This window comes from Ranitomeya variabilis, chromosome 8 (assembly GCF_051348905.1).
Source record: "Ranitomeya variabilis isolate aRanVar5 chromosome 8, aRanVar5.hap1, whole genome shotgun sequence".
NCBI classification, from domain to species: domain Eukaryota; kingdom Metazoa; phylum Chordata; class Amphibia; order Anura; family Dendrobatidae; genus Ranitomeya; species Ranitomeya variabilis.
In genome coordinates, this window is record NC_135239.1 from 66,806,447 (window position 1) to 66,832,464 (window position 26,018).

At 44.6% G+C, this 26,018-nt stretch overlaps 1 protein-coding gene across 2 annotated transcripts in view; it reads left to right on the forward strand.

Moving 5' to 3' along the window:
• The first annotated feature begins 587 nt into the window (after positions 1-587).
• Positions 588-26,018, forward strand: part of LOC143787567 (flavin-containing monooxygenase 3-like) — a 201,938-nt gene continuing 176,507 nt past the window's right edge. The window contains exon 1 of one of the 2 annotated variants that reach the window (XM_077276427.1): positions 588-718. The gene's annotated coding sequence lies outside the window, so the exon portion shown is untranslated. Of the gene's footprint in view, positions 719-18,421; positions 18,549-26,018 lie in introns of those variants that run through there. The other variant, XM_077276428.1, reaches the window with a different exon arrangement.

The window sequence follows — 26,018 nt, forward strand, 5'->3', positions numbered from 1 at the left end:
TCATAAAGTATAATATGTCACGAAAAAACAATCTCAAAATCACCGGGATTTGTTGAAGCGTTGCAGAGTTATTACCACATAAAGTGACACTGGTCAGATTTCAAAAATTTGGCTCCGTCACTAAGGGGTTAACTTATTTATTTCAAAGGGTATGCAAGCAAATATAAAGCAGGGGGAGCCAAGATTTTGTCTGGCCCATTTTTGAGGTTTTGCATGAAATTATGTCAAATTTGCCCCTTTTCTCTTTTTTTTGTGTGTTGTTCCCATACACACAAAGGAAATAAATATGTGTATAGCAAAACGTGTAATCGCAATAATTTTCAGGATGAAATGCTTCATTTTCTGGAACAATTTCAACTGTACCAACACTTTCAGTCATGACTGTATTTCTGTCATCTGGTGAGGTGATTGTACTAGATATCTTACTGTTTGCTAATTTTAGTGCAAAATAGATATTGCTTCTGCGGGCTATGCGATGTGTATCCCTCTTTCTAGTCTTTCAACGTTTTGTAAGATATGGATACCAGTGTCGGTGCAATCTCTCTCTCTGGATCAGACCTTTGATCTCTTTTGCTTCACAACAAGGAGAGGACTGTCAACTGCTCTTTGTTTATTTCCGACCATATCACAGTAGTTACTGATTCTTATAGTCCTAGACGGAAAGAAGTATCATACTTCTACAGATAGTCCAGATTCCAGGAGAAGAGCAACAGGACAAGTAAGACACTTTCCATTTGTTATGAATGTTTGGTTATTAACTTAGCAGTAGCTTTCTTTGAGCTGGCATATTCTCCTCTCTAGTAAATTAGTAATTCAAATCGATAGATAGTAAAGCTTTTTCTTTCTTATCACTGTTTTTGCAGAAGATGTCATTTTCACCCTGTTTGAAAAGTATATGTTGGTATAAAATGGTGAAAAATAAATCCTTCTCTCCCTCAGTCTCTAAAGTTAAAAGTGCTGAGAGAAATAGACTGACAGCGGTATTTAATATGTGCCGACATGGGAGGGCTTCATTCCGCATGCCAAACTACGAGTCCGTGACATGATCGCGGGATGCCAATGTGCTGCCATGACAGTCAGAGGTCTGCTGAAGACCTCGGTGTTTGTCATGAAAATTCTCCTGTGAAAGCCAGCCTGTTGCTGGCATTCATTGGCAGTGTCGGACTGGAGAACACAAAGCCCACCAGAGAATATTATGCTTGGGGCCTACCATCCATTTACTATATTAATAAGAAAGTCTAAGTTCTGCAACAAAAAGGAGGACACACTCTGTACAATAAGATAAAGATTGCAAAACTAAAAATGATAGATTTCTTTCATTTTTTTTATCACTATTTGGACTATACAGCTCTGGAAAAAATTAAGAGACCACTGCAAAATGTTCAGTTTGTCTGATTTTTCTCTTTCTAGGTATATTTTTGAGTAAAATGTAAATTGTTCTTTCAGTCTATAAACTATTGACAACTAGTGATGAGCGAATATACTTGTTGCTCGAGTTTTCCTGAGCACGCTCGGGTGATCTCCGAATATTTATGACTGCTTGGAGATTTAGTTTTCCTTGCCTTAGCTAGATAATTTGCGGCTACTAGACAGCTTGATTACATGTGGGGATTCCCTAGCAACCAGGCAACCCCCACATGTACTCAGCCTGGCTAGCAGCCGTAAATCATCCAGCTAGGGCAAGGAAAACTAAATCTCCGAGCAGTCATAAATACTCGGAGATCACCCGAGCGTGCTCGGGAAAACCCGAGCAACGAGTATATTCGCTGATCACTTCTGACAACATGTCTCCGAATTTCCAAGCAATCATTTTTGTATTATTTTTCTGATAAAGAAAAATGGTCAAAATTAAAAAAAACTAAACAGTGCTTTCAGACCTGAAATAATGCAGAGAAAAAAGTTCATTATCATTTAGAAACAACAATACTGATGTTTTAACTCAGGAAGAGTTCAGAAATCAATATTCTGTGGAATAACCATAATTTTTAATCACAGCTTTCACTCGTCTTGGCATGCTTTCCACCAGTCTTTCACACTGCTTCTGGCGCAAAAACGTAAGCAGTTCTTCTTTATTTGATGGCATGTGACTATCCATCATACTCTTGATTACATTTCAGAGGTTTTCAATGGGGTTCAGGTCTGGAGATTGGGCGGACCATGACAGGGTTTTGATGTGGTGGTCTCTTAATTTTTGCCAGAGCTTTATACTGTATTTGATGGACTATGTTGGACCAACATAGGATCTATTTGGTTAATAAAATGATCAACGGGGGATGGTGTTTAAAATATGTTAGCGTCAGGGTTGTTTTGTTGCCTCAAAAATAGATTCCCCCTCACTATTATTTCACTGCCTACTGCACCATGAGAGTGTGAATGTTTGCTTTCCTGGGGTGGCTGCAAGCCATTATTTTTAGATAAGGAAGTAACCAATATCCACGGACCTTCACATCCCAAAAGGATCTGTTTTATGGTGTTGGTTTTCTGTTGGCTGGTTTGGAACCATTTTATTAAAGAGATGAATCCCATGCCGATCCAAAGTAGTCTATCAAATCTGATGTAAGGGGCTTACAAGAAACAGATTTTTCGAAAGGGTGTTTCAAAGTGGCTTATTGATGATCAATCCTTATAAAATATAACTTTTAATAAGTAAAGTTTAAAAATAGACCCAAAACAAGGTGAAAAGTGCAACGTTCAAAGCAGGTATTTTTATATGTACTGTAATGCTGCAGAAGCACCGTTCGCAATGAAGAGGCAGTGACCCACAAAGTTCAAACACAAAAGTCTCTTTACTGTGTTACTTCACACATAAAGGTGCATAGTTTTTTACAGTACATGACATCAAAGTTAAATACACAGTGCCCGTTTCATAGCACTATACATCATGCGGCTTTAGATTGCAGTCCCTAAAGAGGCCAGACTTCCCTTGTCCTGTTTCCCTGGGCGACCGCACGCCATATTACAGTCTCCAAGCACACAGCTTTACATGTTGCAAACACTACACACGCCAGTCCTCTTCTGACTACTTCACGTGGGTATCCTGCATTGCTGTATCACAGTCTCTCTACTCACACAGCTGTACACAGCCCAGGATATCCCCTAGATAGCAGGCGGGCACCATATCCACCTGTTTGCAATCGTTACACATGCCAGTCTTCTTTTGGGCACAGGACATCTACCTCCGGTATACCTTTGGGCACAGGACTGTCCACATCCGAGACCAGTTACCATGGGCGACTTGCATTGCTGTATATGCTGTGGGTGTCAGGCTATTCAGTTGCCATAGCTGCTGGCTCCGCTGGCCTGTGCTGCTTCACACACACACAGCCATCGCTCTGCAGGCCTCGGCCCTGCACAAGAGCACACACCAGACTGACACTGATATTACACCTGACACACCCATACCCCTTACTGCAGGCTTTTTAACAAACAAACCCGTGGCATTCAGCCAAATCGAAAATCCGTACCGGAAATCCGTGACTCCCATGCACACCTATGGACTCCATCAGTCTCCATGCACAACCTGGGGAGAACACACAGCGACCCCTACCTGTGACATGAGTCACTGCCTCACAATACATATAGAGGGCTACCGAAAACAGGGGGCAGGCTAGTAGCATATATGAAGAACTAACACTATACTCCCTTGTCCACAACATTGATGCAACTGATAGCACCTTACGTTCTCTATGTGAGTGTCAGCTTAATCTGACAAAAAACATGCAGACAGAGTAGAAGACACATAAAAGTCTATTATAGCCCTATATAAGGCCGCATCTGGAAGAATAATAAAGGTAATGTATAACTAAATTGCCTGGAGAAATAACAAAGATCAAACCTGCAATACCTGTGGACAGGTAATCAGCTATTACTGTACATCTTATTATTGCTATACCATGCTTAGGGAAAATGTGCCACAGTCAGCGAAAAAAACATTCACACTAAGCCGATGTTTGGCACCCTAAGCTGGCGAGATATGGCGCCCCCGCTCGTGCGTCGGCTGCCCCTAAGCTCTTACCAAATACCCTTGTGCAGACATAGTCAGAAAAAGTGGGCTCACTCCCTGACGAAGCAACTTGTGAAACGCCCGTTGGAGTGGGGGGTAGCAGTGGCACCACGCTTAAGATGAATTCCAGTTAGTATATGCAGATATATGCCTTATTATTACTCTTTATGGACAAGGTTATTGATTACTGTTTGCACTTTGGCACTTTACAATATTTATGGGCATATATGTACATTTTACTATGTGTGCACTGAGCGCTTTTTTTGCTCACCAGTATTATCTGGATTTATTATGTATATGGCACCTTATTGATTAATAGATTATAAATTTTTGAGCACTGAGCACTCCTTTTTGCTTACCAGCACCATCTGGATCTAATATGAATTATTTGGATTTATTATGTCTATGACACCTTATTGATTAACAGATTATAAACTATTAAGTACTGAGTACTCCTCTTTGCTTACCAGTATCATCTGGATTTGCTACTTATAAAGCACTTTATTGATTATGGAGTGAATTTTACCTTTTTCTACCATTAATTATATTTGTACTACGATTGGTGCCCTGCTCCCCTTGTGTGTTTTTAATTTTGTTATATGTTTTTATCATGTATTGTGTAAATTTGGATTGGTGTCTTTAATAAAATTGTGTTTTATATGAAGATTAATTTGTGTATTATGTGGTTAATATGGATTTAGGTGTTCAAGCAGTTTTTTTTTGGTTTGAAGATTAGGTTGTCTACTTGAACAAGATTTTGATTATATAATTGATAGGTTATTTTTTACTCCTATTTTTTGGTTTAAAGAAAAAGAGGGCCAGTCTGAGCTGTATCTGCTAATATCAGTCCTTAGGACCATGAAAAAAGGTATTAGATAAAACAAGGGAATAAAAATTGGGGTAAGAAGGAGGGTAGGGGTTTGTATGATAAAGTGACAGAATGGAGTACAGACACACCTTTATAAACACTGTTTATTGCAATAAACAGTCAATGCAGATTGCAATAGAACAAACAAAGTAAACATGATATACAAATAATATTAAACTTTCCCACTGGCATTATACATAAAGGAAAATAAAAATAACAATGCACGTGAATGATGAACAATGAGCACTATGCAAACCAGGAGCAAAGCATAGACAGATAGGTCACATGGCCTACCCTAGGCGAGGCCGATAACAGACGTTCAAATTAGATCAGAGAATGATTTATGAGTTTAGATGTGTTGCTTCAGGCTAGATAGATGGTGCCAAATTCAATCTTGATGTGTTTACCCCATGGCTGGGTTCATCAGGAGATGCAAAGATATTCGCTGTTGCAACAGCCTCATCCTAAGGACACTGATTCTCTGTAATGCACCATATCTTTGCATCTCCTGATGAACGCAGCCCTTGGGGAAACACATCGAGATTGAATTTGGCACCATCTATCTAGCCTGATGCAACACATCTAAACTGATAAGTCATTCTCTGATCAAATTTGAATGTCTGTTATCAGGCCTCCTCGCCTAGGGTAGGCGATGTGACCTATCTGTCCATGCTTTGCTCCTGGTTTGCATAGTGCTCATTGTTTAGCGTTCACGAGCAGTGTTATTTTTCTTGTCCTATATGTATGGCGCCAGTCAGTGGGAAAATTTAATATTATTTGTATATCATGATTACTTTGTTCCATTGCAATCTGCATCGACTGTTTATTGCAGTGTGAATAAAGGTGTGTCTGCACTCCATTCTGTCACTTTATCTTACAAACCCCTACCCTCCTTCTTACCCCAATTTTTATTCCCTTGCTTTATCTAATATCTTATTTTATGGTCCTAAGGACTGTCATTAGCAGATACAGCTCAGACTGGCTCCCTTTTTCTGACTATACGTCTGCACACGGGTATTTGGTAGGAGCTTAGGGGCAGCTGACGCACGAGCGGGGGCGCCTTATCTCGCCATCTTAGGGTGCCAACCTTCGCAAATAGGTAGGTGTGCAGCAGGGGTAATACTTAGGGCTAGCGCACCCCTTCCTCACATCGGCTTAGTGTGAATGGTTTTTCACGGACTGTGGCATATAATTCCTAAGCATGATATAGCCATAATCAGATGTAATAGCTGATCACCTGCCCACATGTATTGCAGGTTTGATCTTTGTTATTTCTCTAGGCAATTTAGTTATACATTACCTTTATTATTCTTCCAGATGAGACCTTATATAGAGCTATAATCGACTTTTATGTGTCTTCTATGCTGACTGCATTTTATTTTTGTCAGATTAAGCCGATACTCACATAGAGACAATAAGGAACTATCAATTGTATCACTGTTGTAAACAGGGGAGTATAGTGTTAGTTCTTCTTATTCCCTCCTACTAACTGCCCCTCTGTTTTCGCTAACCCTCTAAATGTATATAAAGAAATACATGCTTTGCACGTTGCACTTTTCACCTTGTTTTGGGGCTATTTTCAAAAAGGAACCTGTCACCAGGTTTGGCCGATAGGAGTTACGGACATGCCTTTTCAGGACTTATATACAGCATTCTATAATGTTGTGTATAAGCCCCCGATCCAACATGTAAGAGAAGAAAATTAACTTTTATTATATTCACCTGTGGGGCGGTCCGGTCCGATAGGTGAAACCTACAAAAATTACTACAAAAATGTCAATAAGAACAATGAAAGAAATCTCTTATATTGCAGCACTAAAAGCTTTGGACCTTAGAGCACAGTCATCTATGCTGGAGTGAACTCCACTCCCCAAAACAGAAGCACATGTAACAAACAAGAAATATAGGGGATCATTAAGGGTATGTGAACACGGTCATTAATTGGCAGCACTTTGGATGCAGCACATGTCTGCTGCGTCCAAAGCACTGCCAGCTTTTGAACGCAGGTGATTCCGCATGTGTTCATTGAACCGTGCAGAATCGCCGGGCCCAATAATTGTATGGGTGAGATTTATCTTGCGGAGACTCGCATCTCTTCAAGATAAATAGACATGCTGTGGTCTGGAAAGATGCGCCTCATGTCCATCTCCACAGGTGAGCCACAGGCCCTTATGCACGCATAGTGAACATGAGATTTCTTGAAATCCCATCCACTATGCTGTTGTAAGAATAGCAGGGACGCAAGATGCAGCAACAAGCCGGAGGTAGAGCAAGAGTTAAAGTGTTTATTACAGGGGATACTCAATGCAGGGAGAGAAAGGGTTAAGAGAGGAGTTAAACAGGATATTATGTGAGGGTAAGAACAAACGGTTATGAAACAGGTACACTTATCAGTCTGATGGTTTCCGGCCTGTCGAAGCTTGAAATCCCACGGTGGCACCGTAAGTGACTCAAAGTCTCTGGCCTGCTCCTGAAGAAAGTTGATGTGTAGCGCCCCCACCGCCGCAGGGCCGAGGGGTACCCGGTACCGGGCCTCTGAGTCTCTGTTCTGGGGTAGTCACGGTGGCTAGACCCGGCCCGTGACCCTGCTGAGGGGCGTACAATGTAGGTAGAGGTATAGGAGGGTGTTATCGTGCAGGACGCAATCAATCACAAGGACACAGGGGTGCAGTCTCTTTACCTCTTTACTGAAGGTCTCAAGGTCCTCAGTCCGGAATACGCTGTCAACAGGGCTGCCTGAGACCGGCCGGTCCAAAGGCACATCAGGAGTTCCCTTAACAGGTGGGAATCAGTGTCTACCTTCTAGCGCCTGTGTGTTGTAGTCCTTCCCTGCTGAGCTCCCGGGATAGTCCTCACAACTGGTTCTGTCTGTCTCTGATGTTCGTTCTCTCCGTCCCCCAGATGGTATGGTAGGATGCACCCGTATGACGGGGTAGGCCTGGAGTTCTTCCGGGACCCTAGAGTCGCCCCTCTCCCACAGCTGCCTCCGTTGTCTGCTTAGGTGATTTGTGTGAGACAGCCAACCTATAATTGGCTGTCCGGCCGTGGTTTGCAGTATGGCTTAGAGTCTCTTACTTGCTCGGCGTTCCGGCCACCGACTGTTGCGCCTCAGAAGGATGCTGCCTTGGTCTAACAGCACGACTCCTTCTGGTCCTAATGCCTCTTAACTGTATTCCCGTTGCTCACTGGTTTGTTCTGCTCTAAGGAGTCTGCCAGGATCCCATCCCTGACAGGTCCTCTCTCCATCTCTCCCCAGTTACTTCTCCCTGTCTTCCTGTCCAACCCCCAGTTTTACCAGAGTGTGAGGAGTGGCCTACTAGATAGAACCACCCCCCCTGGTGGCCGGAGTGTGAAGTGTAGTGTGTGTTACCTGATCAGGTGAACTCCTTTAGTGCAATCAGACGTAACATCACTCACCTTAGTGGCAGAGCGACGTTACTGCAACGACCAGGACTCTGGGGCGCTGCACTCCCCCCCGGTTAAATCCAGTACTCCCGGACTGGGAAAAACAAAAAACAACAACACATGTTAACAGAAAACACACCACATTTTGAAATATTGTAAACAATCCAACATAACAGAGCTTCCCTTTATGGGAGGTGAGGACTCTTGAACGTTGCAAAAGTTAGGTCATGCACAGTTTATGACTCTTAGTTCAGTGGTTGAAACAGCGGGGACCCCGGGTAAACAAAGGGGTCCCCCTTTTGAAAGTTTTTGAGCAATTCACCGTCCATTACTCTATTGTCCATTTTACAACCTGTAACAAAAGATATGTACACAAACAATTTCAACTACATAGCAGCCCTTATTAATACCTCCAAGTTTTGTAGTGGAGGGGAGTTTGATTCTGAGTGCTGCGCGTGGACCTGCGCAGCGCAGGGGTTGCTACTGGCCTAGCCGGGCCCACTATGCTTGCTACCGCTGGTGTAGTGTACTGCCTCCTAGCTACACTTCTAGTGAGTCTGGGTAGCACGGGCAGGCTAGAGCTCTCAGGGCTGCTACTAGCAACAGTGGGTACGGCAGGCTCGCTGATAGCAGAGGCAGGACTCGCCAGTTCAACAGTCGGCGTGGCATCTTCAGGTAGGGCTTGTTGAGGTAGCAGGACCGGATGATCTGGTACCACTATTGTTTCTGGTGGGTCCGGCTGGTGAAACGTGAGAACAGGTACCACGATGGCCTGATTTATCTGAGTCCAGGACTGGGGAAAGTCTCCAAGGACGGTGTGGATCATCTTCTCCTTTTCCACCGGTGGGGAGATTCCTGGGGCCGTGTCCCTCTCTCTCAACTTATCGGGGCAGACCTTAAGGTGATCCCTGGATATCGCTGTTGAGGTCTCTCCTCCGTCCTTGCTGACGAGACAGACCTTCGTGTTGTCAAAATCGGATGGCAGGATGGTATACGGTTCCGCTTCCCATTAGTCGTCGAGCTTGTGTAGCCTCCTCTTTCGTTTGAGTACTTGCTCACCAGGTGACAGGGGAATCGCAGGAGCATGCTGGTTGTAGTCCCTTTCTTGTTTTTGCCTAGCCTGGGCGAGACTTCTTTCCACGCACTCCTGTACTTGGCGGTATCTTCACTGCCTTTCTGCATCCCAATCTGCATCCGACGAGGTATCTTCGGGGACTAGGACCCCCATGTCCAGATCAACAGGTAACTGGCTAGACCTTCCTCGCATCAGGTACGCTGGAGTGCAGTTGGTGGAATTTACTGGGATGTGGTTGTACATATCCACCAAGTCAGGCAACTTGGTCGGCCACATGTTCCGTTCCTCTACGGGTAAGGTCTTCAATAATTCGATCACCACTTGGTTCATCTTCTCGCACATCCCATTGGTTTGAGGGTGGTACGGTGTGGTTCTGATCTTCTTACACCCGTACAGTTGGCAGAACTCTTGAAACACTTCTGCTTTGAATGCTGGTCCCTGATCGGTCAGTACCTTCTCCGGGTAGCCATGGGGCCTACAAAAGTACTGCTGGAAGCCTTTGGCGGCAGTCCTGGCCGTGAGATCCTTGACAGGTACGACCACCAAAAATCTGGAGTAGTGATCTACGATGGTAAGAGCGTAGATATAGCCTGACCGGCTAGGTGTCAGCTTCACATGATCCAGTGCGACCAGTTCGAGCGGCCGTTTGGTGATGATAGGCCGCAGGGGAGCCCGTTGACTACCACGGTCCTTCCTGCGTAGGCTACATGGACCACACTCCCGACACCACTTCTCAATGGCTCTCTTCATGCCAATCCAATAGAACCTCCCTCGGAGTAGCCTCTCTAGCTTCCTCCATCCGAAGTGTCCGGCTCCATCGTGGTAGGCTCCCAGAACCATGGGTGCATCTCGCCTTGGCACCACTATCTGCCACACCAATTCATGAGTACGTGGGTCGATGCTCCTCCGGCACAGCTTGCCATCATGGATAAACAGTTTGCTTCTCCCCTTCCACAGCTGTTGGGTCTCCTGGGGATCATCTGGGCCGGGGTGCAACCCTGCCTGCGTCAAGAGCTCTTTCACCCGACGGACCGCGGGGTCACCATCCTGGGTTACCGCCCATCCGTGATGGGGCAGGGGATTCAGCGTGGCATCCGGTTGGTTCTTGTGCCTGTTCTTCACATGATGAGAGTTCTGAGTGGCTTTGGGGCGATGGAAGGCAGGCAGCTCCACCTCTTCAAGTGCCTCCGGGTCTTCTCCCATTTCTGGCAAATTGGGCATTCGGTACAAGGCATCGGCATTGGCATTCTTGTGTCCTGCCCGGTACTTGATGGTGAAATCGTAGTTGGACAGCCGGGCCATCCACCGCTGTTCCAAGGCCCCGAGTTTGGCAGTATCCAGATGCGTTAGCGGATTGTTGTCCGTGAAGATGGTGAATTTCGCAGAGGCCAGGTAGTGTTTGAACCTCTCTGTCTTTGCCCAGACGATGGCAAGGAATTCCAGCTTAAAGGAACTGTAGTTGTCAGGGTTTCTTTCCGTGGGACGGAGTTTCCTGCTGGCGTAAGCGATCACCCTCTCTTTGCCTTTCTGGACCTGGGACAGCACGGCTCCCAATCCCACATTGCTGGCATCCGTGTACAGCACAAACGGCTGGTCGTATTCGGGGTAGGCCAGTACCTCTTTGCCCGTCAGTGCCGACTTCAAACAAGTGAAGGATCCCTCTAGCTCCTCGTTCCAATCAAATGGGGTGTTTCTCCCCTTGGTCTTCTTTGGTTGGCCCACCAACAGGTTTTGCAAGGGTGCGGCCTTCTTGGTGAAGTCCTTAATGAACCTCCGGTAATAGCCTACCAGCCCGAGGAACTGCCGGACTTCGTGGAGGTCACTGGGCTTTGGCCAGTCCTTGATCACCGTGACCTTGTCCGGGTCTGGGGCCACTCCTTCAGCGCTCACCACATGGCCCAGGTACTGCACTTTAGGTTTCAGCAGATGACACTTGGACGGTTTCACCTTTAAGCCAAAGTTGGACAGAGCTTCAAACACCTTGGCCAGGTGCTTCAGATGGTCTTCATAGGTCTTAGAGAAAACAATAACATCATCCAAATACAGCAGCACGGTTTCAAAGTTCATGTGTCCCGGGCAGCACTCCATCATCCTCTGGAACGTCCCTGGAGCATTGCACAATCCGAAGGGCATGTAATTGAATTCGCAGAGACCCATTGGTGTCGTGAAGGCCGTCTTCTCTTTGTCTGCCTCCGCCACGGGAACCTGCCAGTACCCACTGGTGAGATCTAAGGTAGAGAAATAGTTAGCAGATTTTAAAGCAGCCAGAGACTCCTCTATCCTGGGCAGTGGGTATGCGTCCTTATGTGTAATGCGATTCAACTGCCTGTAATCAACACACATCCTCATTGTACCATCTTTCTTTTTAACAAGGACTAACGGAGCTGCCCAGGGGCTACAGCTGTCTCTCACCACCCCAGCCTCCTTCATTTCCCGCAACATGTCTTTGGCACACTGGTAATGAGCTGGGGGTACAGGGCGATATCTATCTTTTATGGGTCGGTGATCTCCCGTGGGGATATGATGTTGGATCCCTTTCACCTGCCCAAAATCTAAGGGGTGTTTGCTGAATACCTGCTCGTACTCGTGTACCACCCTGTAGGCCCCCTGTTTTTGATGGGATGGGGTAGAGTCAGTGCCCACATGCAATTCCCGACACCAGTCTTTCGAGTGCTCTGCAGAACCGTTGTCCTCTGCCACGTTTGACGGGACCAAGGGTTCAGGTGTCTGTATCATACTATTATTAACAGTGAACAATTTGGCGAGCGTGGCATACTTGGTGAGGTGAACTTCTTCCTCCCCACAATTGAGGACACGTACAGGCACCCTCCCCTGGCGAACGTCGACCACCCCCCGGGCTGTCAGAATAGTAGGCCTATTGTCTGAATATACGGGTTCTACCAAGGCCTGGTAGTTCTTTCCCCTGAGGCCTATGGCTGCCAGACACCATATTAACATTTCACTCCTGAGGGGTATCGCGATGGGGTTTGAATCACTCACAGTGACACGACCAATCTCACCACCAGTCAGCTCTACCTGCTGTCTCTGCATCAGAGCTCTGATTTCCTTCTGCAGGGCACGTTGCTCACTGTGGCCAGCGGTTTCTGCCACCTGTTGCAACAAAACAATAACTTCTGCAAGACAATTTTCTATAACATTAGTACCAAGAGTCATCATGGGATTACATTCTCGACGATCAATATCAACAATCACAATCCCTTGGGCTTTCAATTCCACCTGCCCCACCTTGATGGTGACCTCCTTATACCCCACTTGTGGCAATGGCTGACCATTACTGGCTATTATGGTGAAATCATCGTCAGGGCCACGAGTAATATCGGTGTCCTCCCAATACCGTTTATAAAGCACATAAGGTATAGTTGTCACCTGAGAACCGGTGTCCAGCAAAGCGTTCAAGGGGATTCCATCAACCACTACAGGGAGAACTGGTCGTCCTCCAATGTACTTGGTTCTCCAATGCTGCGGGCCTGACCGTCCTACTCCTGGGGGTTGGCCCTTTGCCCCAGGGGTTGCTTGTTTAAAGGACAGTACCTTGCAAGGTGGTCCACCTGGTGACAGCGGCGGCAGATGGGTCGTCCGTCCTGGTGGAAGCGGTCGTCGTTCCGGCCTCTGGTCGGCGGAATCCTCCTCTGTCGCATCCAAGGGACATCCTCTGGTCTGGAGGCCAGCTGAATCTTCTCCTTGGGGGCCTCCTGTAGGGACTGCACCGTCCGGGCCAGCGCAGCAACGCTCTTGGTTAGCTCCTGCATTTGGAGGCGAAGCCCTGCAGGGGAGTCGTCCTCTAGGCTCTGGGCATCGGCCTCGGCGGCGACTGGGGCATCCGACGCCACCTCCTGGTGGTACGTGAGAGCGGGACGCCTGGGTGGTACTGCGCGGCTGGGTTGTCGCTCCTGCAGCGCCTGGATAGCTTTATCTTTGAATTGCGCAAAAGTCAAGTCTGGATTCTGCATGGCCAGGAAGTGCAATTGGCCCCGCTGGTAACTGCACAGGAGCCCCTCAATGAACCGCTCCTTCAAAAGTTTATCTTCATCTTTCGTGCTGTCGGGGTCACTCTGCTTAATGGCCCGCATCGCCTCCTGGAGATTAAGGGCATAATCCCGTAAGCTATCCTGTGGCTTCTGTTTGCATCCATAGAAAGTCAATTTAATTTCTGTAACAGTACGGGTATCGAAGGGAAGGTGGCCTTAAGCTTTGCAAAAATCTGCTGTGCCGTTCCCTTATCCACAGCGGGCCAGGACTTCACTTCTCTCAAAGCCGCCCCAAAGAGTTGGCCGACTATCATATGAACCTTCTGAGGCTCTGTCAAGGGATAAAACTCGAGCAGGCTGCAGATCCCTTCTTTAAAATCAGTGAAGGTATGTGACTCCCTAGAGTATCGTGGGAGCCAGGCCACTCCAGGCAGGTACGGCATAGAGAAGGGCATTATGGCTTTTGTGGTAGCGGCAGTGTCCGACTGGCTGAGGGGGCAGCGGGTTCTGCGGCAACCGGTGGTTGTACTAGAGCCGCGGCTTCGCCCACTGCGGGGCCCGGAGGTGCCCCTGCGTCCCCGGCTGCGGCCCCCACCTCCACTCCTTCCGATTTGGACATGGCTGGCCCTTCCTCCACTAACCTGCTGGGGGTCGGAGTTCCTCTTCCGGGATTGGTACGTTACCGCGCTTTCTCGTTCCGAGCTTCTTTCGGCCGGTTCCGCCCACGAAACTAAGGCTCCTCCCTCCGTGCCCGGCAATGGCAAATCGTGGCGGGAACTCTTGGCGGCAAGTGGCAATACACAGTTCTTGCAATAAAGTACAGTCCAAGCACAGTAAATCACAGTAGTTCCAAGGCACACATGACCTGATTCTTCAGGATTAAGTAGATCCTGTTCGTGACGCCAAGTTGTAGCGCCCCCACCGCCGCAGGGGCGAGGGGTACCCGGTACCGGGCCTCTGAGTCTCTGTTCTGGGGTAGTCACGGTGGCTAGACCCGGCCCGTGACCCTGCTGAGGGGCGTACAACGTAGGTAGAGGTATAGGAGGGTGTTATCGTGCAGGACGCAATCAATCACAAGGACAAAGGGGTGCAATCTCTTTACCTCTTTACTGAAGGTCTCAAGGTCCTCAGTCCGGAATACGCTGTCAACAGGGCTGCCTGAGACCGGCCGGTCCAAAGGCACATCAGGAGTTCCCTTAACAGGTGGGAATCAGTGTCTACCTTCTAGCGCCTGTGTGTTGTAGTCCTTCCCTGCTGAGCTCCCGGGATAGTCCTCACAACTGGTTCTGTCTGTCTCTGATGTTCGTTCTCTCCGTCTCCCAGATGGTATGGTAGGACGCACCCGTATGACGGGGTAGGCCTGGAGTTCTTCCGGGACCCTAGAGTCGCCCCTCTCCCACAGCTGCCTCCTTTGTCTGCTTAGGTGATTTGTGTGAGACAGCCAACCTATAATTGGCTGTCCGGCCGTGGTTTGCAGTATGGCTTAGAGTCTCTTACTTGCTCGGCGTTGCGGCCACTGACTGTTGCGCCTCAGAAGGATGTTGCCTTGGTCTAACAGCACGACTCCTTCTGGTCCTAATGCCTCTTAACTGTATTCCCGTTGCTCACTGGTTTGTTCTGCTCTAAGGAGTCTGCCAGGATCCCATCCCTGACAGGTCCTCTCTCCAGCTCTCCCCAGTTACTTCTCCCTGTCTTCCTGTCCAACCCCCAGTTTTACCAGAGTGTGAGGAGTGGCCTGCTAGATAGAACCACCCCCCCTGGTGGCCGGAGTGTGAAGTGTAGTGTGTGCTACCTGATCAGGTGAACTCCTTTAGTGCAATCAGACGTAACATCACTCCCCTTAGTGGCAGAGCGACGTTACTGCAACGACCAGGACTCTGGGGCGCTGCAGATGCACTGTCTCCTGATGGAAGCGGCGTATCCTGGCTCTCTGAGGTGAGGTCCTGGGTTACTGGGTTACTGGGATGACGTCCGTGCTGTGATGTAGTCTGAGGTACTGCCGAACTGCGTCTCAGTTCAATGGCAAAGGCGTGGATGATGCTACCCGGTTCAGCTGGTCCGACTTAGGCCGCGCTTCTGCGGTATTAAGCGGAATGGTGCGGGAAGGAATCCAAAAGACTGGGGTAAGTGGGAACACAGATATACATTCCTCACAGTCAGTGTGCTCAACGGCTGGTGAGATGCAGCGCAGGCCTGGACTATTGCATCTCCCCACTGAGAGTGAATAAACCTTCCCCTGCTGCGTGCTCTGTCTTCCCACAACTGTCTCACTGTCCTGTGCACTGACCCTTTTATCCCTGACATGTCTCCTACAGTCGGGTGCAAAGGTCTGTCTGGGTCGGAAAGCTTTCCTCACCAGCAACAATGGTGGAAGCCCTGATAGTTCCGGAACCAACACGAGAGAGGTATTAACAGCCCGGTCCATCTTCCTACACTCCCCATCTCCTTTTGCTCGCCATTCCACGGGTGAGTGTTCTTGTAAAACGCATTGGCAATCTTCTTTTTCTTGAACAGTTTGCTGACAAATAAATTGGCCCCGATTGTATTGATTGGGGGGTATTCCGGCTGTTGTTCATTCGGAGCGGCGTAAGTCAGAAGGAGTATGTAATAATTATAGGGGATAACTCAGGAGACTCTTTGCGTGGAACAAGACAACTACAGGACACAGTTTTATAAGTGGTAAAGTCTATATTATCACACGGTGATTCAAACAGGTGCAGAGAGAAACTCAAGTCCACAACACTTGGTGCAAATAATAAACGCAGCTTAGCAGTCTATAGGAAACTTCAGAGCAAAATGCAATCAAGCAGAAAGTCTATGAAGCACAGTTATTCTTGAGGATACTTGACACGAATAAATCCTTGTCTTAGTCCAGACACAGATAGATATGCTTATAGGCAGTTCAAATCATATCTTAGCTCAACCAGGGAGGCCTGGTTAATAGTCTCAGGTTATAGCAAAGCAGCAGCAGCTTACATGTCCAGCAAATGCAGATGAAGTAAACACGAGCAGCAGATGAAGGAGGATTACTGGAAACTTGTGTATGCAGCAGGAACTCAGAGCAGAGTAGCAGGATCACCACACAGGTTAACAGGAGCAGGTGTTTAGCCAGGGAGTAATCAGAGGTCAGGAGCTGGATGCAAGGCAGAATACTCTAGCACAGACTGAAGGCTGGGGTGGAGTTTTATAGCAGGAAGACACAGTGCACATGAGACCAAAGACGCCATCTTGGAAGAGAGCAGTAATGCATAAAAGGTAAAAAATGAAAGGTAAAAAATGAGTCCTGACATTACTCCCTCCTTAGAAGCGGCCTGAGGATGATCCTGGACCTGGTTTCTCAGGGAATCTCTGATGAAAACGACAAATCTTCTGTTGGGCATTGATGTTTTCCACTGGTTCCCAAGAGTCTTCCTCAGGGGGATATCCCTGCCATCTTATCAGATACTGGAGCCGATTCCTGTGAATCCTCGAATCAATAATTTCCTCCACCACAAATTGTTCTTGCCCATCAATCACCACAGGCTGCGGAGGTGGCACAACATGTCCCTGAAAGGTATTAGGAGATACAGGCTTTAGTAAAGATACATGAAAAAATGGGTGTATCTTCATTGTCCTAGGCAGCTTCAGCCGGCAGGCCACAAAGCTCACAATACCGTTGATCTTGAAAGGGCCAATGATTTTCTGTCCAAGTTTTTGTGAAGGAACGTTTAACTTCAGATTCTTAGTTGCTAACCACACGGAATCTCCTACCTTGAACATGGGTGCAGGTTTACGGAATCTATCAGCCGATCTCTTATAACGTTCTTGAGCTGTGGTCAGGGATTCCTTCAGAACCTCCAGATTTTGTCTCATCGCAGTCAGCCTTTCCTCCACTGTCGGACAGGAGAATTAATTGGAGACCTAGGTAAAATACACGGATGATAACCCAGATTGGCAAAGAAAGGTGTAAATTTAGTGGAGGTGCTCTGAGAATTATTATATGAAAATTCGGCTAACGGCAACAACTCCAACCAATCATCCTGGAGATGGCTGACATAGCATCTTAGATATTGTTCCAGCGTCTGGTTGGTACGCTCAGTCTGACCATTTGTCTGGGGATGGTAAGCAGAAGAGAGACAGACATTAATATTGAGTGCAGAGCAAAACCCCTTCCAGAATCTTGAAGTGAACTGTACTCCACGGTCAGAGATGATCTCATCCGGAACCCCATGCAACCGAAAGACATTCTGTATAACCAAGTTCACTGTATCTTTAGCTGAGGGGAGGCCGGTGCACGGAACAAAATGAGCAGCTTTAGTCAGGCGATCAACTACCACCATGATTGTATTCATGCCCCCTGATGTAGGCAGCTCCACAATAAAGTCCATTGATATAGACCCCCAAAGGTGGGACGGAACCGGTAATGGGTGTAGAAGACCCGTAGGTGCCACATGAGGAGTCTTGTAATGGGCACATACCTCGCAAGAGAGAACATAGTCCTTGGTAAATCTTGCCAAATCAGACAAGGTGATTTTCTGGATTTGTTTTCTCATTTTGATTCTCATAGTTGTGGTCTACCTAGGATGTCAATTACAGGCATCTCTCATCTTTTTCAAGTTGGAGAACTTGCACAATTAGTGGCTGACTAAATACTTTCCCCACTGTAGCTGGGACTATGAATAAATGCAGTAATTTATTTCTAATTTTTTTCCTTTTTTATCTTTTTTTTTGTTGATTATTACTTGTCTATAAGATTTCCATTATATTCTTGATCTGGGGGATCAGATAAAGAGAAATTCTGTGACTCTTAACTCTGATAAGATTATCCTTCTCCAAGAGACACATATGACAGTAAAAGCAATATCAACTTCGCACTGGAAATTGTTGTGTCAGAACTACAGCTTATGTTATTCATATTTTTCCACATGTGACTTTTGATTTAATAAGTAAAAGAAAATATGCTACTGTATATTCATTTACAAGTCTACAAATGCAGATGAAAGCTACAGATTATAGACTATACACTGTGACTATTGGATGATTGTTTTATGGGATGTTTATTCAGAATGCAATCAAAAGTGAATTTCGAAATATCAAGTTGAATTTGTGTAGTCAAGTCCTCCCTTAAGGCTTTCAGTTAAGACATAGCTGTAAAAACAAGAGGACGGAACTTGTTTTGATTAATGTAAAACGATAATAAGGCATGCTGTAGAAGAAGAACAAAATTAAGTAAGTATAAAAAATTTTTTTTTGGATATGATCGATAGCCAGACAAATATATATGTATGTATTTATATGTTTACAGATAGATAGGTAATAGTAGATAGACAGTGCTCAGATCAATTATTTTTCTGTTGTACAGCTAGCAGACAGCAAATATATCGTGAGTTAATGATTTGTGTTGTCTTGTGTAATTTACAGGATTTGGTTCCATGCTATTATGTGAGCATGAAATTGCATTCCTGTTTTAGTTGATATTCAATTCAGCTGGCATCCAATAATTTTGACTTGATGCATTTCACACTTGAAATTTGTTGCGTTATCCAAAATTGAAAGATATCATGCTCAAATAGTAGTCAAGCATAATTTAAAAAAATGTCAAAACATATTTTGTGTGAGGTTTTGTCTTTTAACAAAATCGAACAAAGTCCAGCTCACCATGATCGACATCCTTGGAAACTCGGAGCACGGAACGGACTGATAGTATTAGCTTCTATATTGTATGCGCTAACAATTATGGTGTATTTTTCCATGTTCATAAAATCATAACATTAAATGCAATAATTTTTTTTTCTTATCATAAGCATGCATTCGTTAGACTATTATATACAACTAGATGGTGGCCCGATTCTAACGCATCGGGTATTCTAGAATATGCTATTGCCCAGCCACGTAGTATATTACCCAGCCATGTAGTATTCTTGTTTTTCGTTTGAGAGGATTTAATTTATAAATTGACTGATAACTAGTGTTGAGCGATACCGTCCGATACTTGAAAGTATCGGTATCGGAAAGTATCGGCCGATACCGGCAAAGTATCGGATCCAATCCGATACCGATACCCGATACCAATACAAGTCAATGGGACTCAAGTATCGGACGGTATCCCTGATGGTTCCCAGGGTCTGAAGGAGAGGAAACTCTCCTTCAGGCCCTGGGAACCATATTAATGTGTAAAAGAAAGAATTAAAATAAAAAATATTGCTATATTCACCTCTCCGAGGGAACCGGCAGCGTTGTTTGCTTAAAATTCGCGTTTTTCTTTCCTTACGTGAAGTCCCGGCTTTGTGATTGGTTGCGTCGCAGTCACATGGGCGACGCAACCAATCACAGCAAGCCGTGATGTAATTTCAGGTCCTTAAGGATTTTAAAATTACGTCCCGGCTTTGTGATTGGTTGCGTCGCAGTCACATGGGCGACGCAACCAATCACAGCAAGCCGTGACGTAATTTCAGGCCCTTAAGGATTTTAAAATTACGTCCCGGCTTTGTGATTGGTTGCGTCGCAGTCACATGGGCGACGCAACCAATCACAAGCCGTGACGTCACGGGAGGCTGGACACGCGCGCATTTTAAAATGCGCGCTTGTCCAGCCTCCCGTGACTGGACACGCGCGCATTTTAAAATGCGCGCTTGTCCAGCCTCCCGTGACGTCCCGGCTTGTGATTGGTTGCGTGGCGGTCAACCAATCACAAGCCAGGAGGCTGGACACGCGCGCATTTTAAAATGCGCGCGTGTCCAGCCTCCCGTGATGTCACGGCTTGTGATTGGTTGCGTCGCCCATGTGACTGCGACGCAACCAATCACAAAGCCGGGACGTAATTTTAAAATCCTTAAGGACCTGAAATTACGTCATGGCTTGCTGTGATTGGTTGCGTCGCCCATGTGACTGCGACGCAACCAATCACAAGCCGGGACTTCACGTAAAGGAAAGAAAAGCGCGAATTTTAAACAAAGAACGCTGCCGCTTCCCTCGGTAAGGTGCAGGCTGCGTCGGAGAGGTGAGTATAGCAATATTTTTTATTTTAATTCTCTCTTTTACACATTTTTACATTAATGTTGTTTCGATACCGATACCCGATACCACAAAAGTATCGGATCTCGGTATCGGAATTCCGATACCCGCAAGTATCGGCCGATACCCGATACTTGCGGTATCGGAATGCTCAACACTACTGATAACCTTAGATTTGCATCTATACTGTATGTGCTAACAATTATGGTGTATTTTCCCATGTTCATAAAATCATGACATCAAACAAAATTCCATATATATAGGATATTTTTTGCTGCTATTTTTATGCAATAGGATATATAATCCAAAAATTATTTAATACTGTGAATAACATATTGCCCATATTGTACTTTCATCCAGCGAAAGTATTTGTTTTAATTTGTATTCATATTCACTTTCTTGTGTTTTCACCTTGTTTAGCAATTATGTTAATTAATCAGTGTACCGGTGTGCTCACCGGATCTTAGTATAAAAATGCAAGACTAGCCACATATTGGATATCATGACTAAGGGTGTTTGATCACCAGAAACGCGTTGATATCGCTTTTTATTCTTTGTAATCGCTGATGTTTTTATCCTCTACTGAACACATCTTTCAAGTGAATAAAGAAAAGCATTTTTTCACTACCTCATTGAGCTGGATTCCTCATTTCTTCTTTGTCTTTTAAGCCCTTCCACCTGCAGGCATTTTTAATTTTTTCCCTTGATTTTTTTTTTTTATCCAAGTCATAACTTTTATATTTTTCCATCAGCAAAGCTATATGATAACTTGTTTATTTTCATGATGAATTGCAGTTTTTTCTTTATTCCTAATTTACTGTATAATGCTAGCTGAAAAATGGAGGAAATTGTAAGGTGGAATACAGGAAAGTAATTCTTCTACTGTTGATGGGTCTTGTTTTTACATTGTTCAGTGTCTGAAAAAAAAATTACCCACTAGCTTTATTTTGCATGTTAGTGTGGTTACAGTGATACCAATTGTAAATAACTTTTATGTTTGACAGCTTTTAAAAAATACAAAATTATAAAAAGTCACCATTTTTCTTCCAATAGGTCTGTAAGATCTTGCAATTTCTGAAATAAACTGCAGTATATATTATTGCCAATTTAGGGTACTGTACATAATCACTCTGATTGCATTTTGTTTCATTGATTTGGTGAGAGGTAATCAAATATCAGCTACAAAAATTGGCATTTTTATTTATTTCTTAGTGCTCAAAAGTTTGGACTTTTAGAGACTGCATAACACTTAATATGTTTATTTTTTATTAATGAATGGTAAAATGGTGATGTATTATTTTGTATTTTTTTTTACATATTTTTAAATAGTTTTCATTTTAAGAAATTTAGAAAAAAAAAACATTTTCATGCTGCTAAGGGACAGGAATTGTATGCACAGGAAGCAGATACAACTCACTGCAATACTTTTGCATTGAAATCTGTTATCCATTTAGTGAGGCTTAACATGGGGTGTGTTTTTGCTACAAAAATTTTAGCAGTAGAAAAAACTAAAAATTTGCAACAGCATATTCGCAGTATTTGCTGAGAAAATTCTACAGTTATACTGCAGACTTTTTGCATTTCAAAAGATGAACTTCAAAACTAATATAAATAATCACAACACTGATGCTGTAACACATGTAAGCTTTTATGTCCAGAAAATCCGCTGCTTATTCGACCCATTTGAACATACCCAGTGTAATGCTGGTGGTCGGGTGATAGAGCAACCAACGCTTCGACCACTGGCAGTAGGTCAGTGGCTGCATGACTATGAATCAATGTTGTGTGGCTATTGACTATCGCTGTGGCCAGAATTTCAGCTGTATGCGGTCAACCACTCTATCTAGCACTACCCTAAAGCTACATTTGTATGAGCATATACAGTATATATGCATGAGTGTATATTTTCATCTGTATTGTCATTTGTATGCAATCCATATAGCACCCTTATTTATACAGTGGGTATGGAAAGTATTCAGAGCCCTTTACATTTTTCACTCTTTGTTTCATTGCAGCCATTTGGTAAATGTTTTTTTTCTAATTAATGTACACTCTGCACCCCATCTTGACTGAAAAAAACAGAAATGTAGTACTTTTTGCATATTTATTAAAAAAGAAAAACTGAAATATCTCATGGTCATAAGTACTCAGACCCTTTGCTCAGACACTCATATTTAAGTCACATGTTGTCCATTTCCTTGTGATCCTCCTTGCGATGGGTCTACTCCTTCATTGGAGTCCAGCTGTGTTTATTTAAACTGATAGGACTTGATTTGGAAAGGCGCACACCTGTCTATATAAGACCTCACAGCTCACAGTGCATCTCAGACCAAATGAGAATCATGAGGTCAAAGGAACTGGCCAAGGAGCTCAGAGACAGAATTGTGGCAAGGTACAGATCTGGCCAATGTTACACAAGAATTTCTGCAGTACTCAAGGTTCCTAAGAGCACAGTGGCTTCTATAATCCTTAAATGGAAGAAGTTCTGGACCACCAGAAGTCTTCCTAGACCAGGCCGTCAAGCCAAACTGAGCAATCGTGGGAAAAGAGCCTTGATGAGAGAGGTAAAGAAGAACCACAAGATCACTGTAGCTGAGCTCCAGAGCTGCAGTAGGTAGACTGGAGAAAATTCCACAAAGTCAACTATCACTGCAGCCCTCCACCAGTCGGGCCTTTATGGCTTAGTGGCCTGATGGAAGCCTCTCAATAGTGCAAGACATATGAAAGTCCACATAAATTTTGCTAAAAATCACATGAAGGATTCCCAGACTATGAGAAATAAGATTCTCTGGTCTGATTAGAGAAAGAGACCATTTTGGTGATAATTCTATGTGGTATGTGTGGAGAAAACCAGGCAGTGCTCATTACCTGGCAAATACAATCCCTACAGTGAAACATGATGGTGGCAGCATCTTGCTATGGGGGTGCTTTTCAGCTGCAGGGACAGGAAGACTGGTTGCCATTGAAGGAAACATGAATGCGGCCAATACAGCGATATGCTGGATGAAAACCTCTTCCAGAGTGCTCTGGACCTCAGACTTGGCCAAAGGTTCACATTCCAACAAGACAATAACCCTAAGCACACAGCTAAAATAACAAAGGAGTGACTTCAAAACAACTCTGTAACCATTCTTGACTGGCCCAGCCAGAGCCATGACCTAAACCCAATTGAGCATCTCTGGTGAAACCTGAAAATGTATGTCCACCAACGTGTACCATCCAACCTGACTGAACTGGAGAGAATATGCAAGGAAGAATGGCAGACGATCCCCAAATCCAGATGTGAAAAACTTGCTGCATCATTCTCAAGAAGACTCGTGGCTGTACTAGCTCAAAAGGGTGCTTCTACTCAATACTGAGCAAAGGGTCTGAATACTTATGACCATGTGATATTTCAGTTTTCTTATTTAATACATTTGCAAAAATTTCTACATTTCTGTTTTTTTCAGTCAAGATGGGGTGCAGAGTGTACATTAATGTGAAAAAATAACTTTTTTGAATTTATCAAATGGCTGCAATGAAACAAAGAGTGAAAACTTTAAAGGGGTCTGAATACTTTCTGTACCCACTGTACATCAGCAGTTATTGAAATATATAAGAAGAAATAACATTCCATATATTAAAGAATTGCAATATTTAATTAAAAATTCGATGCTGTACAGATGATCTGTATGAATTCTGCGCACCCACAGACTTGAATAGACACATCTTATAAAATATGTAAGAGACTTGTGCATACTGGGATTTTTTTTCATGGGGACATTTGGTCCAGGTGAAAAAATAGTCATCAGAGTAGCCTTATTGAACAACAAAGGTGTGAGTGATCTCAATTTTTTTCACAGAGAGTACCCAGAAGGAAAATAAGGCAGAGTGAACGTACACTAAGGGCTCTCACATATCACCGTATAAATTGGATAAGCACTATCTTTTTGTTTAACATATCACAATGGCACTAACGTTATTCAATGGGGCAGTGCTGGTAACCGATTTTTTTCAGTGACAGAATTTGTGATTTCATTCTGAAATAGGATGGATGAGAGAAAAAATCAGATGCCATTCAGAGCCACAGTATAGCGCCCGATTATTACAGATACATTACAATTCTGTAGCATACGAAACAGTAAATGGTCCTGTGAAAGATTAATAGCTGCTGAATAAAAAAATGGATTGCATACGGACATCACACGGATGATAAATGAGGAAAAAAATCATTACACTTTTCTGGATGAAAATCGGACCAATTTTTTTTTATACTCGTGTGACCCTAGTCTATGGCAAAGTTCCCACAATGAGTGTTTGGTGCTTTTTGGATGATGCAAATCTTTAGCACCATTTGTGCACAAATTAGTCAGTAAAAATCAAACATCATTTGGATGTCATCAATAGTGTTGAGCATTCCGATACTGCAAATATCGGGAATCGGCCGATATTCGCGGTATTGGAGTTCCGATACTTTTAGTGTATCGAATACCGGAATCGGAAGTTCCCATAATGCAATGACCCAGTTTGATTTGATTCAGCCAATGAGGAATCCCAAGAAGTGTGGGCACATCCTGTTATGCATGTTAGGCATGTAACTAATGGCATGGCAGTGATTGGCTGCTGAAATGATGTCATGATGCACTATAAAAGCCGCTGCTGCCATTTTGGGTTCACTCTGCTGTGAATTCAGTTAGGGACGGACGCTGCTGTTCTGACTGAGGGCCAGTTTGAGATAGCGATTTGCTACATTGTGCTTTACCCAGGCTACTTTAGCAACCGCTGTGTGAGAAGCTTTTTTTTGCCTTGCAGCGCTGTTCACAGCTGTCTGCAATGTGTCTGTGTGTGAGTGCAGCTCACGCTGTAGTCTGTTCTGCAGCCACATCTGGTTGTAGTCCACTCAGCGTGCGTCACTGCCTCATACTGTTTAATTGTCCTTTTTTGCATTTGTGCAGCTGCACATTTTTGCTGATTTCTCCTATTAGTGTGTTTCCATCCGTATCCAGCTAGATTGCGTGCGCACAATATATAGGAGTAGATAGAGGAGCTTTTCTGAAGCCTTGCAGCGCTGTTCACGGGTGTCTGCAAGGTCTCTGTGTGTGAGTGCAGCTCATGCTGTAGTCTGTTCTGCAGCCACATCTGGTTGTAGTCCGCTCAGCGTGCGTCACTGCCTCATACTGTTCAATTGTCCTTTTTTGCATTAGTGCAGCTGCTCATTTTTCCTGATTTCTCCTATTAGTGTGTTTCCATCCGTATCCAGCTAGATTGCGTGCGCACAATATATACTGTAGGAGTAGATAGAGGAGCCTTTCTGCAGCCTTGTGCCCTGCAGCCCCAGCCAGATTAGTATTAGCGTATTTTTTGGAGTCTCATCTATTGCATTGTAGGTTACCTTCCTGCATTGTAATAGCTACAAAAAGTTTGTGATACTATCGGTTTTACATCTTTGGGCACATCCAGTATCTTTTTGTGAAAAAAACAAAAAGTTAATAAAGTTCACCAAACACTCCACTTTACAGTTGTGTAGGCCACATTAGCTCATATTAAAGTCTAGTCCACACTTTATAAAATTAGTGTTTCTTATACCTGTTAGCAGCTGTTCAGGAATAAGCACACTCAGCCCTTAGTACTTTTCTGCCTATCTTTATCAGTCTACCAAGATGAAGAAGGCAGGGAGTAAGGCACGTGGTCGTGGGCGTGGAGTTT